This window comes from Sinocyclocheilus rhinocerous, unplaced genomic scaffold (genome assembly GCF_001515625.1).
Source record: "Sinocyclocheilus rhinocerous isolate Xijiao unplaced genomic scaffold, SAMN03320098_v1.1 scaffold5440, whole genome shotgun sequence".
NCBI classification, from domain to species: domain Eukaryota; kingdom Metazoa; phylum Chordata; class Actinopteri; order Cypriniformes; family Cyprinidae; genus Sinocyclocheilus; species Sinocyclocheilus rhinocerous.
In genome coordinates this window covers 1,648-13,325 of record NW_015653029.1, presented here as the reverse complement: position 1 = coordinate 13,325, position 11,678 = coordinate 1,648, and the positions used below count along the sequence as shown (strand labels likewise).

The window sequence follows — 11,678 nt, the reverse complement described above, 5'->3', positions numbered from 1 at the left end:
CTAATTATTTTTTATGACTAGTAGCTTATGATTCCATTAAAATGTTTATATTCAGACAAGTAATGAGTTTACATTTACATTATTATATGAAATCACCTACTACAGTCAGCCATTGAATACTATGGGCCTAAGAAAATGTGTCATTTTCTTTCAGGTATACCTTTTTTTATTATGCAGATGTTATATTTTCTTCATTCTATTTATTAAATTTATAAAACTACTTGTACCTTCACTGCAGTACTCCTTGTAGACTACTTGTAGGCTACTTATACTAAAACTACTTACGTAAGGATAAGTTCACCCAAAAATGGAAATTGTGTCATCATTGTCATCTTCAAGTTGCAAACCTATGAGATTCTTTCTTCTGCAGAGCACAAAAGAAGATATTTTGCAGAATGTTGGTAACCAAACAGTTAAATGCGTAATTTTCTTTCAGGTATACATTTTTTATTCTATAGATGTAATATTTTCTTCATTCTATTTATTTTTATTTATTTATTTTCATTTAACTTTTTGATACACAATACCCTATGTTGAGGCAACTTAATGGCTGCACTTTATTCTGCACTATGTTCCACCACTTTCAGACAAATGGATTTGTTGTGTTTTCATATTCAAGAGATTATAAGATAGATGCAACTTTTTGGGGGGTTTGCATCGAATGTTCTTCAAATTTTATGCATGATAAATTTGTTTATGAATAAAGATTGATCTGTTGAAAGCAGTTATTTTTAGTTAGATGCCAAATGCTCTGATTTTCAAGAAAAAAAAAAAAAACCTGGGGAAAATAAATGCAGAACATGTTCACATAGGACACTATTAACATGACTATATGCATGAAACCATTCAGAAAAATTTGGGCACAAATGGGTTAAACAAATGTTAAACAATTTTAATAGATTTTTAATTGAATTTAAATCAATTAACACAGTAGATCGTTAATCCTGTGTAGAGATAGAAATTATTATTTATGATATTGGAATATACATTTTCTTATTCAGATTTCTGTAGGCTACTTGTAATTTTTTTTCATAATGCTTTTTAAAAATTTGTGATATTTTGTTTGTCATGCATAAAGTATGGTGAATATAGGCTTTTTTAGGCCTAACACATATGTCCCAGATTACAAAGTGACCTGTCTCAGATTATCAGATTTTTTTTTTTGGCACACAAACACTTATAGCCTAGGTGTGGCATGTCTCTTCTGGGTATAATATCTACCTTCTTTCTTCTGGTGTGGTTAGAAAACATCTTAGGGATTTCAGAAAAGTCTAATGGGTTGATCTAATATGTTAGATAGATATCGAAATAAATCGCAGAAGTCAAAATTGCAAAAAAATGTCCCAGATTACCCGAATTCACCCCTATTATCTGCCTTCACAGTCCTGTAGAGCTCCCGTTTTCTGCGTTGTCATACAGTAGTTACCATCTTTATAGGGGTTCTTGAATAAAAGACAAAGTTCATCGCTTCCACACCTCTCTTCACTAGCCAAGACGCGAAACAACTGGCTATCAAGTATCGACACATTACGGCCATTATTTAATCCTATAGCCTTGTTTTGTTTCTGTCTTTATGAAATAAATCGCTAACCCCTCGAATCCCTAACATATTTTTTTGGGATGCTCTTTATGTTTATTCAACTAACGGTGTGACTGCTGTCATATCTATACGCAAATGACGCTCCCGAATACCGATACCGGAGAGAAGTGATGTTTGTCTCTCTCGTAAATTGGATTATACAATCATATAATAAAAAATACGCACCATCAGCGATCATTAGCAGCACTGACATCAAAACACAGCTTGGTAACTGCATCTTCAAATATGCAAAATTAAACAAAACGATCTTTTCTACTAGCTAACACCTTAAATTATCGCAAATAGACAGACGCTGCTGCGGTGGGATGCGCCAGACCAACAGCAGAACCGGTACCTTTCGCTTTCGTTTTTACTTTCACTGTCGCAAGGGCTGGGAAAACCAGGTAAAAGCGGTTAGGGAGAATGGATGGATGAATTTTTCCAATTTCTCCCAATATTTTTGATGTTTTTTTTACTGATATATGATGCAACCTGATAAGTCAGAACAGATCCCCAACACTTAATTGCTCTACTGTGCATCCAACCAATGTTCCTTCTAATTTTTTTTCTTGCTGAGCAAAACTTTTCTCTATTGGGCGGACATTTTGGCCACACTGTAAAAAAAAAACACGTAAAAAAAAGGTGAGGTGCAATGCATGGCAGCACAGGGTGCCAAACGTTTGCCATTAATGGGAATAACGGTGATACACCAAGAACTGAAGTAACATGTTTACACAGCAACATGATACATGGTACATTAAATTAAATACCATTCTTTGACTGAAAATTTAAATAACATGTTTGAACCCTTATTTAATGAAACATGTTTTAACTGTAGATGTAAAAACATGGTTAATCAGTTACTTAAACCAATTTTGACCATATATATACATAACATGTAAACCCATTACTTAAAAAAGCATGTTTTGACTGTAAACTGAAATACATTTTAAATAGTTGTTTAATAGATTTCGACCGTAAATTGAAATAACTTGTGTCAGCCAATATTTTAAGAAATCAACTGAAATGGACCATAATTTTGAATTACATGCACAGCACTTTATTTTAAGAATTCCACCCTAAGTTTCAATGTTTCACATGTAAAAATGAGTTGCAATGATTTGAAATATAACATACATATGGTATCATGATTATGGCTTACAGCTGTAATTTTACATTAAGCTATGACAGTTTTTTTTTTTTTTTTTTAAATCTGTGATGTTTTAAGGCTGTTAGTTATAGTGTATTGTGTAAATATGTCACATAAGTTTCTGTCAAGTAGGCTAGCTTTAAGCAACATATTCTGCTGTGTGGATGGCAAAATGACAGAATTAATCAACCCTGGATCCTGATGTCGAGTAAGTGTTTTTTAATTAAGAAGCATCATTACATGCTTCACTATCCTTCACTCATTCTGAGACTTGGACCTTTAATTCGTTTATGGTCATTGAGATTCGAAAGCAAACATTCCTACTTCAAAAGAAGTGTAAGAAGGGCACAGAACTTCAAAAATGTATGCAAAACATTGGCACACAACCATCAACTCCTTCAAGCATATCTGCACTCGCGGTCATTTTTTTCACCGGTGTGTTCTCATTGGCTACTGAGTTTTTGATTGACAGTTTCTTGACCTGGAAGCGAAGGAAGAATTCAAACAATATGAAAATTAAAGTCGTGGCTTGTACAGACCTCAAAGGTCATTTCATTACATATTACACACAAAGAATGATCTTGCTGATAATTTTGTTTAGTCATTTTATTTAGTTAACATTATCATCTAACATTTAAAATTGGAAATATATTTTTTAGCAATCATCAACTCTTTCAAGTGTGACTTTTATAAACCAGTTGAATTGATGTAATTGCAAATATGAATTAATTCAAATAAAATTGAATTATTTATTGTCACTACAGCATATACACAAGTAACAAGTACACAAGTATCAAAGTGAAAGTCTTGGATGCAATTATGTTGTGAAAGAAAAGACCAGAATCCACAACACTAACTGCATGGTATAGCCTACATGTAGTGCACAGTATTCTCGTAATTTACATTACTATACAAAATGCACAAGTACATTATATACAGAATGTTTAAAATTAATATTTGTTTTAAATACTGCAATGATCCTTTGAACAGTTCCTGTTCCAGTATAAGTAACAAAACAGTGAATGAGTATGTTATGTAATGGAGTGCAATATCAGACTTTACAGGGATAGTCCACCCAAAAAATGAAAATTATCTCATCATTCACTCACCTTCATGCCATTCCAGATTTGTTGTTTAAGAAAAGAATCCATCTCTGCGAGTCCACATAACACAAGTGGATTGTAACCCATGCACATATGTCAGTTGATGGGAAGTGATTGTTAATAGTCAAAACAGTTTAAATTATTATTGTTTTCTGTAACAAAGTTCGTAGTCACGGGAAGAAGGAGGCGGGAACCGGCGAACACTTAAACAAAACTTTAATAATAAAATAAACAAACACAAAATGAAAGTAAAGCGGCAGCCCCTCGCGGACGACTGCCGCACACAAAACACAAAATAAAGTCCAGGCCTGGTCCTCTCTCGTCCAACACTGTCGTCACTCCTCCTTTTATCCTTCTGGAGCTCCTCCATGGGACTCGAGACCGGTGAGTGGCGCAGGTGTCGTGCATTAGCATTTACTCCACCGGCCTCGCTCCGTTCCCACGGCTCTCGGCCCCGCCCCCACTCGTCACATTTTCCTTATCTATTGTTTCACTTCAAAAGACACTGATTCAACCACTGGGGTCAGATGGATTACTGTCACGGTCACTGTGTATGGTTTTTAAAGCATCTTTAGGACTCACAGAGATGGATTATTTTCCTAAAAATCTTAATTCGTGTTTACCTGTAGAAAGAAAGTAATATGCATCTAACAGTATGAGGGTGTGTAAAAGATGAGAGAATTTTTATTTTTGGGTGAACTATCCCCTTAACAATCATATGCTGTTGGTATTCTAATCCAAGATGAGCATAAACTAATAGGAATAAAGTACAACCTCTTGTGTACTTGTGAACTGTGTTTGTTTTAATCTAGAGCTCCAAAGAAATTAAAAGTTAAACTATTATATCAGGTGTCTGAAGATCAAGATCCCAGTCATTCAAAGATGATGTGTCTGAACAAAATAAGATTCTTGTCTGATGGGGGCAATGGATCTCTTCTAATACCACTACATCATCTGGGTCAGCATCAGAATTTTGTTTATGGAAAAGTTATTTTCAGTCATAATTATTTGCATGTATTAGGTTTTGCATATTTAGGCATTATTAAAGACTACTTTTTGTCAAAGAGTTTTCCCGAAATGTTCATCTGAAGTGACAATTTTTGCATTATATATCCAAATCTGGACACAGAAAAAGCATGGTAAAAAGGCTTTACATTGCCAAAGTTGACAGCGCTCTGGGAATCAGGCAGTGATTGATGGCACTCTTGTAATATGGCATTGGTCATTGTCAGATACAGTACATTTAGTACTGTACATTGCACATCTATGTACTGGGGGAAATATGATTAAAGCAAATATGATCTAATTGAAGACGGTAACTGTATGTAGATAACCAGGTCCTGTAATGATTGGGCTAAATCAAGACAACTTATCGCGAGTATCCTGATAACGACTATGATTGATGATAATGATGACGATGTCATTACTCTGTGCTATTCCTAAGAAATCATCTCAACAATGTAGTGTATAGCAGCAGATAAATACCGATAAAATAATCATAAAAAATCTTAAAGCTATATGTCATTTTATATTACTAAAATTAAATAGGAAGCCGCTAACAGACGCTCACATCCACACAGGCGCAACACTGATGCCTTCACTTCCAGGTCAAGAAACTGTCAATCAAAAACTCAGTAGCCAATGAGAACACACCACTGCTAGCCCTGCCCCCATGAGAGATTTGTCCCAGAATGGCGAATGAAAACTTCAGAAGTGAAAATAAAAACTTCAGAAGCGTAAATTAAAACTCTGGAAGCACATTTGTAAGTACAGATCAGCGAAAGAAAGAGGAGAAAACAATTAGCAAAACATGCAGTGTATTATAAACGAAGTCAAAGATTTTGCCTGCGATTTAATTTTTTTCTGTTTCAAAGACATTTTATTCAGTTTCATTTTTATTGGCACAAGAGTAATTCCATAGACACGATGAAATCACTTAGTACACAATACATTTGTATTAAAGTAATGACAAATAATATCTTGAATCTACATGTTTTTTTTTTTAAGTAGTCTAACGTGAATTAAATATTTTGGTCTGGCAAGCAATAATTAATTGAGAAAAAGAGGACAATTATGTCAGCTGACCACATGCTGATCATAAGGGACCGATGTACACATTAAAATTAAGTAAATTCAAAATACTTTTTTTCAGTGTAGGCACTTCAAAATACAACGAATAATTCTTTATTACAAATTAATCGGATTTTTTTGAACGCATTTTAAGAATACTTTTCCCATCAGCTGGTTACAATAGACAACACCGCTGTATGCTGCATCAAAGAGACATGTGCACTCTGATGTAAACAAGCCCAACACGGATGGGAAGTTCATGGCGGAACGAGTGAAAGAAACGCGCTGAATGAAAGTGCACATTCACTCTCTGAGAGCAGATGGCGCTGATGGAGCAGCTATTGCTCATTGTTAATGGTATTGCATTAACTAAGGTTAAGATTTTACCTTATTGTAAAGTGTTACCTATTGTTCTTTAGGCTATAATTCTTTTGCACTTTAATCTATTTGTTTACTTTGTACATTTTTTGTGTGCTTTATTGTATTAAAATGTTCAGTTCTTTTTGTTATAAGAAAAAAGTTATTAAACCTGTTATACTGTATTATGACAACACTTTTTTGCAACTAAATTTCAATATTGTGATAATACTGTATACCGTGATAAAAGCTTTAGCAATTATCGCAACATGAAAATTGCTTTGGGGATATTCAGTGTTATGGTGCTGTTTGTGTAAACATTCAGAACTGTTGGTTGTTCTTGTGCTTTATGCTTTTGTTGTATTTCAGTTATAATCCAAGTCTTCTTTCTGGTATCTATGGTATATTGACATACGTATATTACATGAGCAGTAGGTGTCCCCAACAGGCCCCGTAGCCAGGTCACCGAGGTCCAGACCTCAAATGATGTTCAAAAATAAAATTTGTTCTCTGAATGACTAATTTGCAGTTAAACTCCTCATATGAATGTCTGCATTGTATAATTCAGTTTAATTCAGAATGTTTAGTGTAACACAGGTCAGAATTGAGCTGGTTAAGAGAGATGAAATACAAATTGTCATAAATTTATTTTCACAAAGAAATATTAAATCATTAAGTAAATATATAAACATAAGTCATCCTGGGCAGTGAAAACTAAAATAATTTAATTAACAAAACTGAAAAAGCGCAACATTTTTTCTTAAAATGGGCACTGTTTATGACCTCGCTAAAATGAGACGGCCAAATGAGAGAGAGAGCACAGGCTTCGCAGATCGCGAGTGTCATTAAAAGGGATTAAAAGGCAAATATAACAATCATCCTTTTTGATATACATAAATATGTTATGTGATGTTGTAGCCCCTGTATAAATGTTATTGGGTCATTTTTAGCGCGATGATTGATGATATAGAAGTGAATGATGACGGATTGTGAGCCCCGTAGAATCCAATGCGGTTAATAATTTTGTATTGAAATCTCCCGGATTTGGTGAGTTCAAGATAATATTCTGTTCAATTTGTTGGAATTGAGTGTTTATGTGTTATATTGATGTTCTGATGTGTTTTTATGCCAGTTTATATGTATTTACGGTCAGAGGATATGTGTTAATGTACAATGTACTAAAAATAAGTAATGTTATGTACTAAAAATGCTAACTAGCACAGCATTATCACACATGTGAATGCCTTGTTTACATATTGAGTGACAAAAGCACTCCAATTGTAATTTACAACCAAATGAGTTAATGTTTGAAAGATTTGTTGAGTTTTGATGAGTATTATAGTCAGTTAAATTGTCTGTGATCTTTGTGATCCTGTTTGTATAAACATGTCAAGTTTTTTTTTTTTTGTGAGTCTGGAATAAACTGTGATCTTGAGATGGCGAGCCACCCAGCTAGAGAACCCTAAGCAGAGACAAGAAGAGGAAATTCTGCTATTCATCACGTGATCTGTGCCTTAATTGGTTACCAGCGGAACTCATCCATTCCTTGTGGTATTTCTCATCAATTACACCAACAATGAATATTGAACAGAACTGTGTGTTGCCTTATTGAACATTGCACCATAGACAATTGCACTACTACGACTTTTGCATTCATTGGATGCATCGGATTCATCAGTTGGATTTGAAGGACTTTTTCTTTACACGCGTACATGCACACTTGCTTCATGGACTGAGAACTGTTCATCTACATTGAATTACTGTTGAGTTTTCTGTAATATTTCAGTTAAAGTGCTATTTGTTGAAAGTAACCTGATTGTTACATCTGTTTCATGTTGTGGGTTAATGTTTCAAATCTAAACAAATAGGAAAAAAACATTTTAAAGCTGAAAAAGAAAAACTAGCAGAAGTTATACAGACACCAAACTAAAATTGAATCTAAATAAGAAAGATTAATGTATATATATCAACTTAAATATTAAAGTGAACAAATATAATATAAATAGATTATAGCTAAGAAAAATAACTACAAAGGAGCTCAGAAGGTTACATTTCTTAAAGGGAAAAAAGAGACAAAGTCATTGCTTATTTTATTATTTTGCTGTTATTTCATTTCGTGATTTCATTCATTTCAACTTCTCTGAAAAAAAAAGTAAAACCAAACATTTTGGTAAAAGTCATTTTCCTGGGCTGTCTGGTCCTTGTGTTAAAGTGTTTTACCTCATTTCTGCCCTCTGTAGCCAACCTGGTGATCTGGCCTGTTACTGTGTATTCTGTCATTCATATTGATACACAGAGGAACTAAAGTATCTATTGCACACTATAAGCACTACTGGTTACATTAGCGTCCGTTGTATAAAAATGCTCGCTGCGAGACGCTGGTGGAGTGAACGAGGCTTGAGAGAGTCGTGAGTGAGGGAGCGCGCGCAGCCTCCGTGTTGCCAGATCCAGCTATTATAAGCGTTTGTTTTTTACTTGTCTTTTCCACTTAAAGGCAGAGTAAGCGATTTCTGGTAGCCAATGTTGATGTTTTTGTTTATTTTTATAGCAATATCGGGCAACATTGCATCGCCAGCACTTAAACTGGCAGTAATCAAAAAAAGTCCATGGACAGGTTATTGCTGACAAGATACGACATTCGGTAAGGGAAACGCAAAAAAAACAAAAAAAACATTATCTGTCAGAAATGTTATCAACGCTGTCAAAATCTGTAGCATTTAACACTAGTGCAGAGATCTGTAGAACAAGTAGGTTACAGAGTGAAATGAAATACGCAAACACTAGCCATGAAGAAGTTTATGCCAAGTCATTCAGTTAAATTTTCACAAATCATGCTATATAAACATTCACAAGACCACTAGACAAAGTTATCAGCTATATAATGGTTATAAATAAAAACTATAACAGCAATATGTATGGTTATATGAATAATAAACAACTGATAAAATGATCCACCCCATAAATATAGTAAAGTATTAACAAATTTTGATGCAATAAATAGGGTATGATTTAAAAATGATCATTCCTCCAAAACAGAGAAAACATCTTGGAAGCGTGTTACGTTTGGATCGTTTGAAACATGGCGGCTGGAGATCTGATAAGATCGTCGAATTCACTGGCATTGCCATTTTGCATATTGCATTTTAAATTGAATTTCGCTACCTATATGCTTCCATACATTTCTGTCTCTTTTAAAGTGTTAATAGTGTATATAATTAGTTGTATTTATAGGGGTTATTATAGCACAATCAAAGCCTGGCTATGGCAATGGTTGCTAATATACGAGTTGCTTGAGAGGACAGTAGCACGCAAAGAAGTGTATCCATGGCTTGAATGCTTAAGGTGCTACTTGTTAATAGACAACACTGGTGTGGGATATATCTGGAACAATCATTTTCTCTCTTTGCTGATTATGTTTGTGATTCCACTGAATCAGACTTTCTTTATGGTCTTCAGTCTTCAGATCAGTACTTCCACCTCATGTATTTCTGCTGTGTTTTGATTCTGCTGTGATCCGTCAGCTGAAGTTTGTGTGGATTTCACTATATTCTGCATTTGGGGCAAGATATGTAATTTAAACAATATTTATGTAACATCCTCGTGCTTTTGGAAAATCTTGTAATTTAATTAAAAAGTCTCCTGATGTTGCAGGTCATTGGATCCCAAAGCATTGCAACCTTATAAAGGATACTAACCTGCATATATTTTGCGATCTCTGTAAAGTCAGAACAGAGAGAGAAAATATATTAGTGGAACTGCAAAATCTAATCATTCTCTGTTAATATATATATAAAAAAACTACTTATTCATCTTCAATGACTTCTTATAATATCAATAAATAATGTGATGTATCTTTCTAAATGATTTCAATAGTAGCTCTTTTTAATGTTTACTATTTCAACTTGAAAACTTTGAAATTAATTACGAACATGCATGGAAAGACCCCTGATATGGTTCCATCAATGATCTGAACAAACCAGGGAGCCAATAAATATAAAGACTCATACATGTTCACTATGTGCAGCTCTCACTGACATTCAGCAGATGCTTGAACTCTAGGATTTTAACATTGAGGAGGTTAGGGGGATTTTAAGCATTGTGACAGCAAATACTCACTAGATGTAAATAATGCTGAAATCAGCACAGATACGACAAAGTAAGATTCAGAAGGAAAGACAATGAATCTCAGATCCCCAACTGTACGATTACCATTCACTGAAAAAAAAGAGTGGATACATTTAATTCTTAAATATTATGATCACTGTTTCAAAAATGAATGCAAACTTACCGGTATTTTATTACAGTATAATTATTCCAGGTAAATACAGATGAACTCATTATAGATTGATTAAACAAGTTTGAGAAGGTGATTTCTGACTCTGACTTTAAAGTATTTCTACAATTAATTATTCATGATTAAAATGATAAAAAGTTGTTTTAATACGTTTAAAGTATATATTTACTTTGACCTAGATGTATTATGGATTTTCTCAAATTAATTGTATAACGTATTGTATAATAAAGTGTATGTTGTTCACTCACCTGCTTTCAGTATCAGTTCAGTCATCAGTGTCACAGAGTTCAGTAAAACAACACCCACTGATCCAAACACATAGACAGGAGCAAAACGCTGAAGATCTGCAATGCAATTGTAGACATATAAGTTTAAATAAAAAGCTAAATTATTGTATCATTTTTCTTTGAAGGACATAAAATGTTCATATTAGCAACATTAAAGTTTAATTCATATTTTATTCAATATTTAGAGAAAATGAGGCCACACTGAAAAAAAAAAACTATAGATATACACATAAAAAACTAAAACCCCATAATAGTATCTCACCACTATTTCTTCACACAAATCTGCTTAATATTACTGGTTCTGCAGTGTTTAATATCATGAGCTGCTCAAGTCTTTAACTGTACATGTACTCATGATGATGCAAAAAAAAAAATCACACAGATGATGATCAATACTGCACCCTCAGCATTGAAACCATAATAGCATGAAAACTTCACAATGGCCCAGAGTATCTGCAGAAACACAAGCACACAGCCCCATCCAATCGGATCTGCATTGAAAAGAGTGAAATAAAGCGTCACTTCTCCATCACATTTTCATTACAGATATTTAATTATATAGATTTTTGTCTTCTTTATACAGGACAGTTAGAGGTCAGACAGGACAATGTAAGGAGAGAGAAGGTGAATGGGACATAAAACAGATCAGACTCAAACCTACAGGTGTGTTAAAAAAAATAGCAGTACAAAATCAGTAACCTGATGAACCACTGTTATTAGTAGTAGTAGGGATATTTCTGCATTGTAAATAATTTACTTGAATTAGAAGTGTAATAGAAAAACAAGAGACCCAACCGGCAGGACATGCATGCTGCTTGTTCTGAGTAATTGTCTAATG

At 33.9% G+C, this 11,678-nt stretch overlaps 2 long non-coding RNA genes across 2 annotated transcripts; both read right to left on the bottom strand.

The window, feature by feature from the left end:
* Positions 1-9,607: 9,607 nt before the first annotated feature.
* LOC107715552 (uncharacterized) lies at positions 9,608-10,428 on the bottom strand. Its single transcript, XR_001637103.1, has 3 exons — positions 10,376-10,428; positions 9,955-9,974; positions 9,608-9,808 (listed from the first exon to the last, which is right to left on the bottom strand). It is a non-coding gene; the product is annotated as an uncharacterized LOC107715552 (long non-coding RNA).
* LOC107715553 (uncharacterized) lies at positions 10,417-11,337 on the bottom strand. Its single transcript, XR_001637105.1, has 3 exons — positions 11,242-11,337; positions 10,802-10,897; positions 10,417-10,474 (listed from the first exon to the last, which is right to left on the bottom strand). It is a non-coding gene; the product is annotated as an uncharacterized LOC107715553 (long non-coding RNA).
* Between the last annotated feature and the right edge of the window lie 341 nt (positions 11,338-11,678).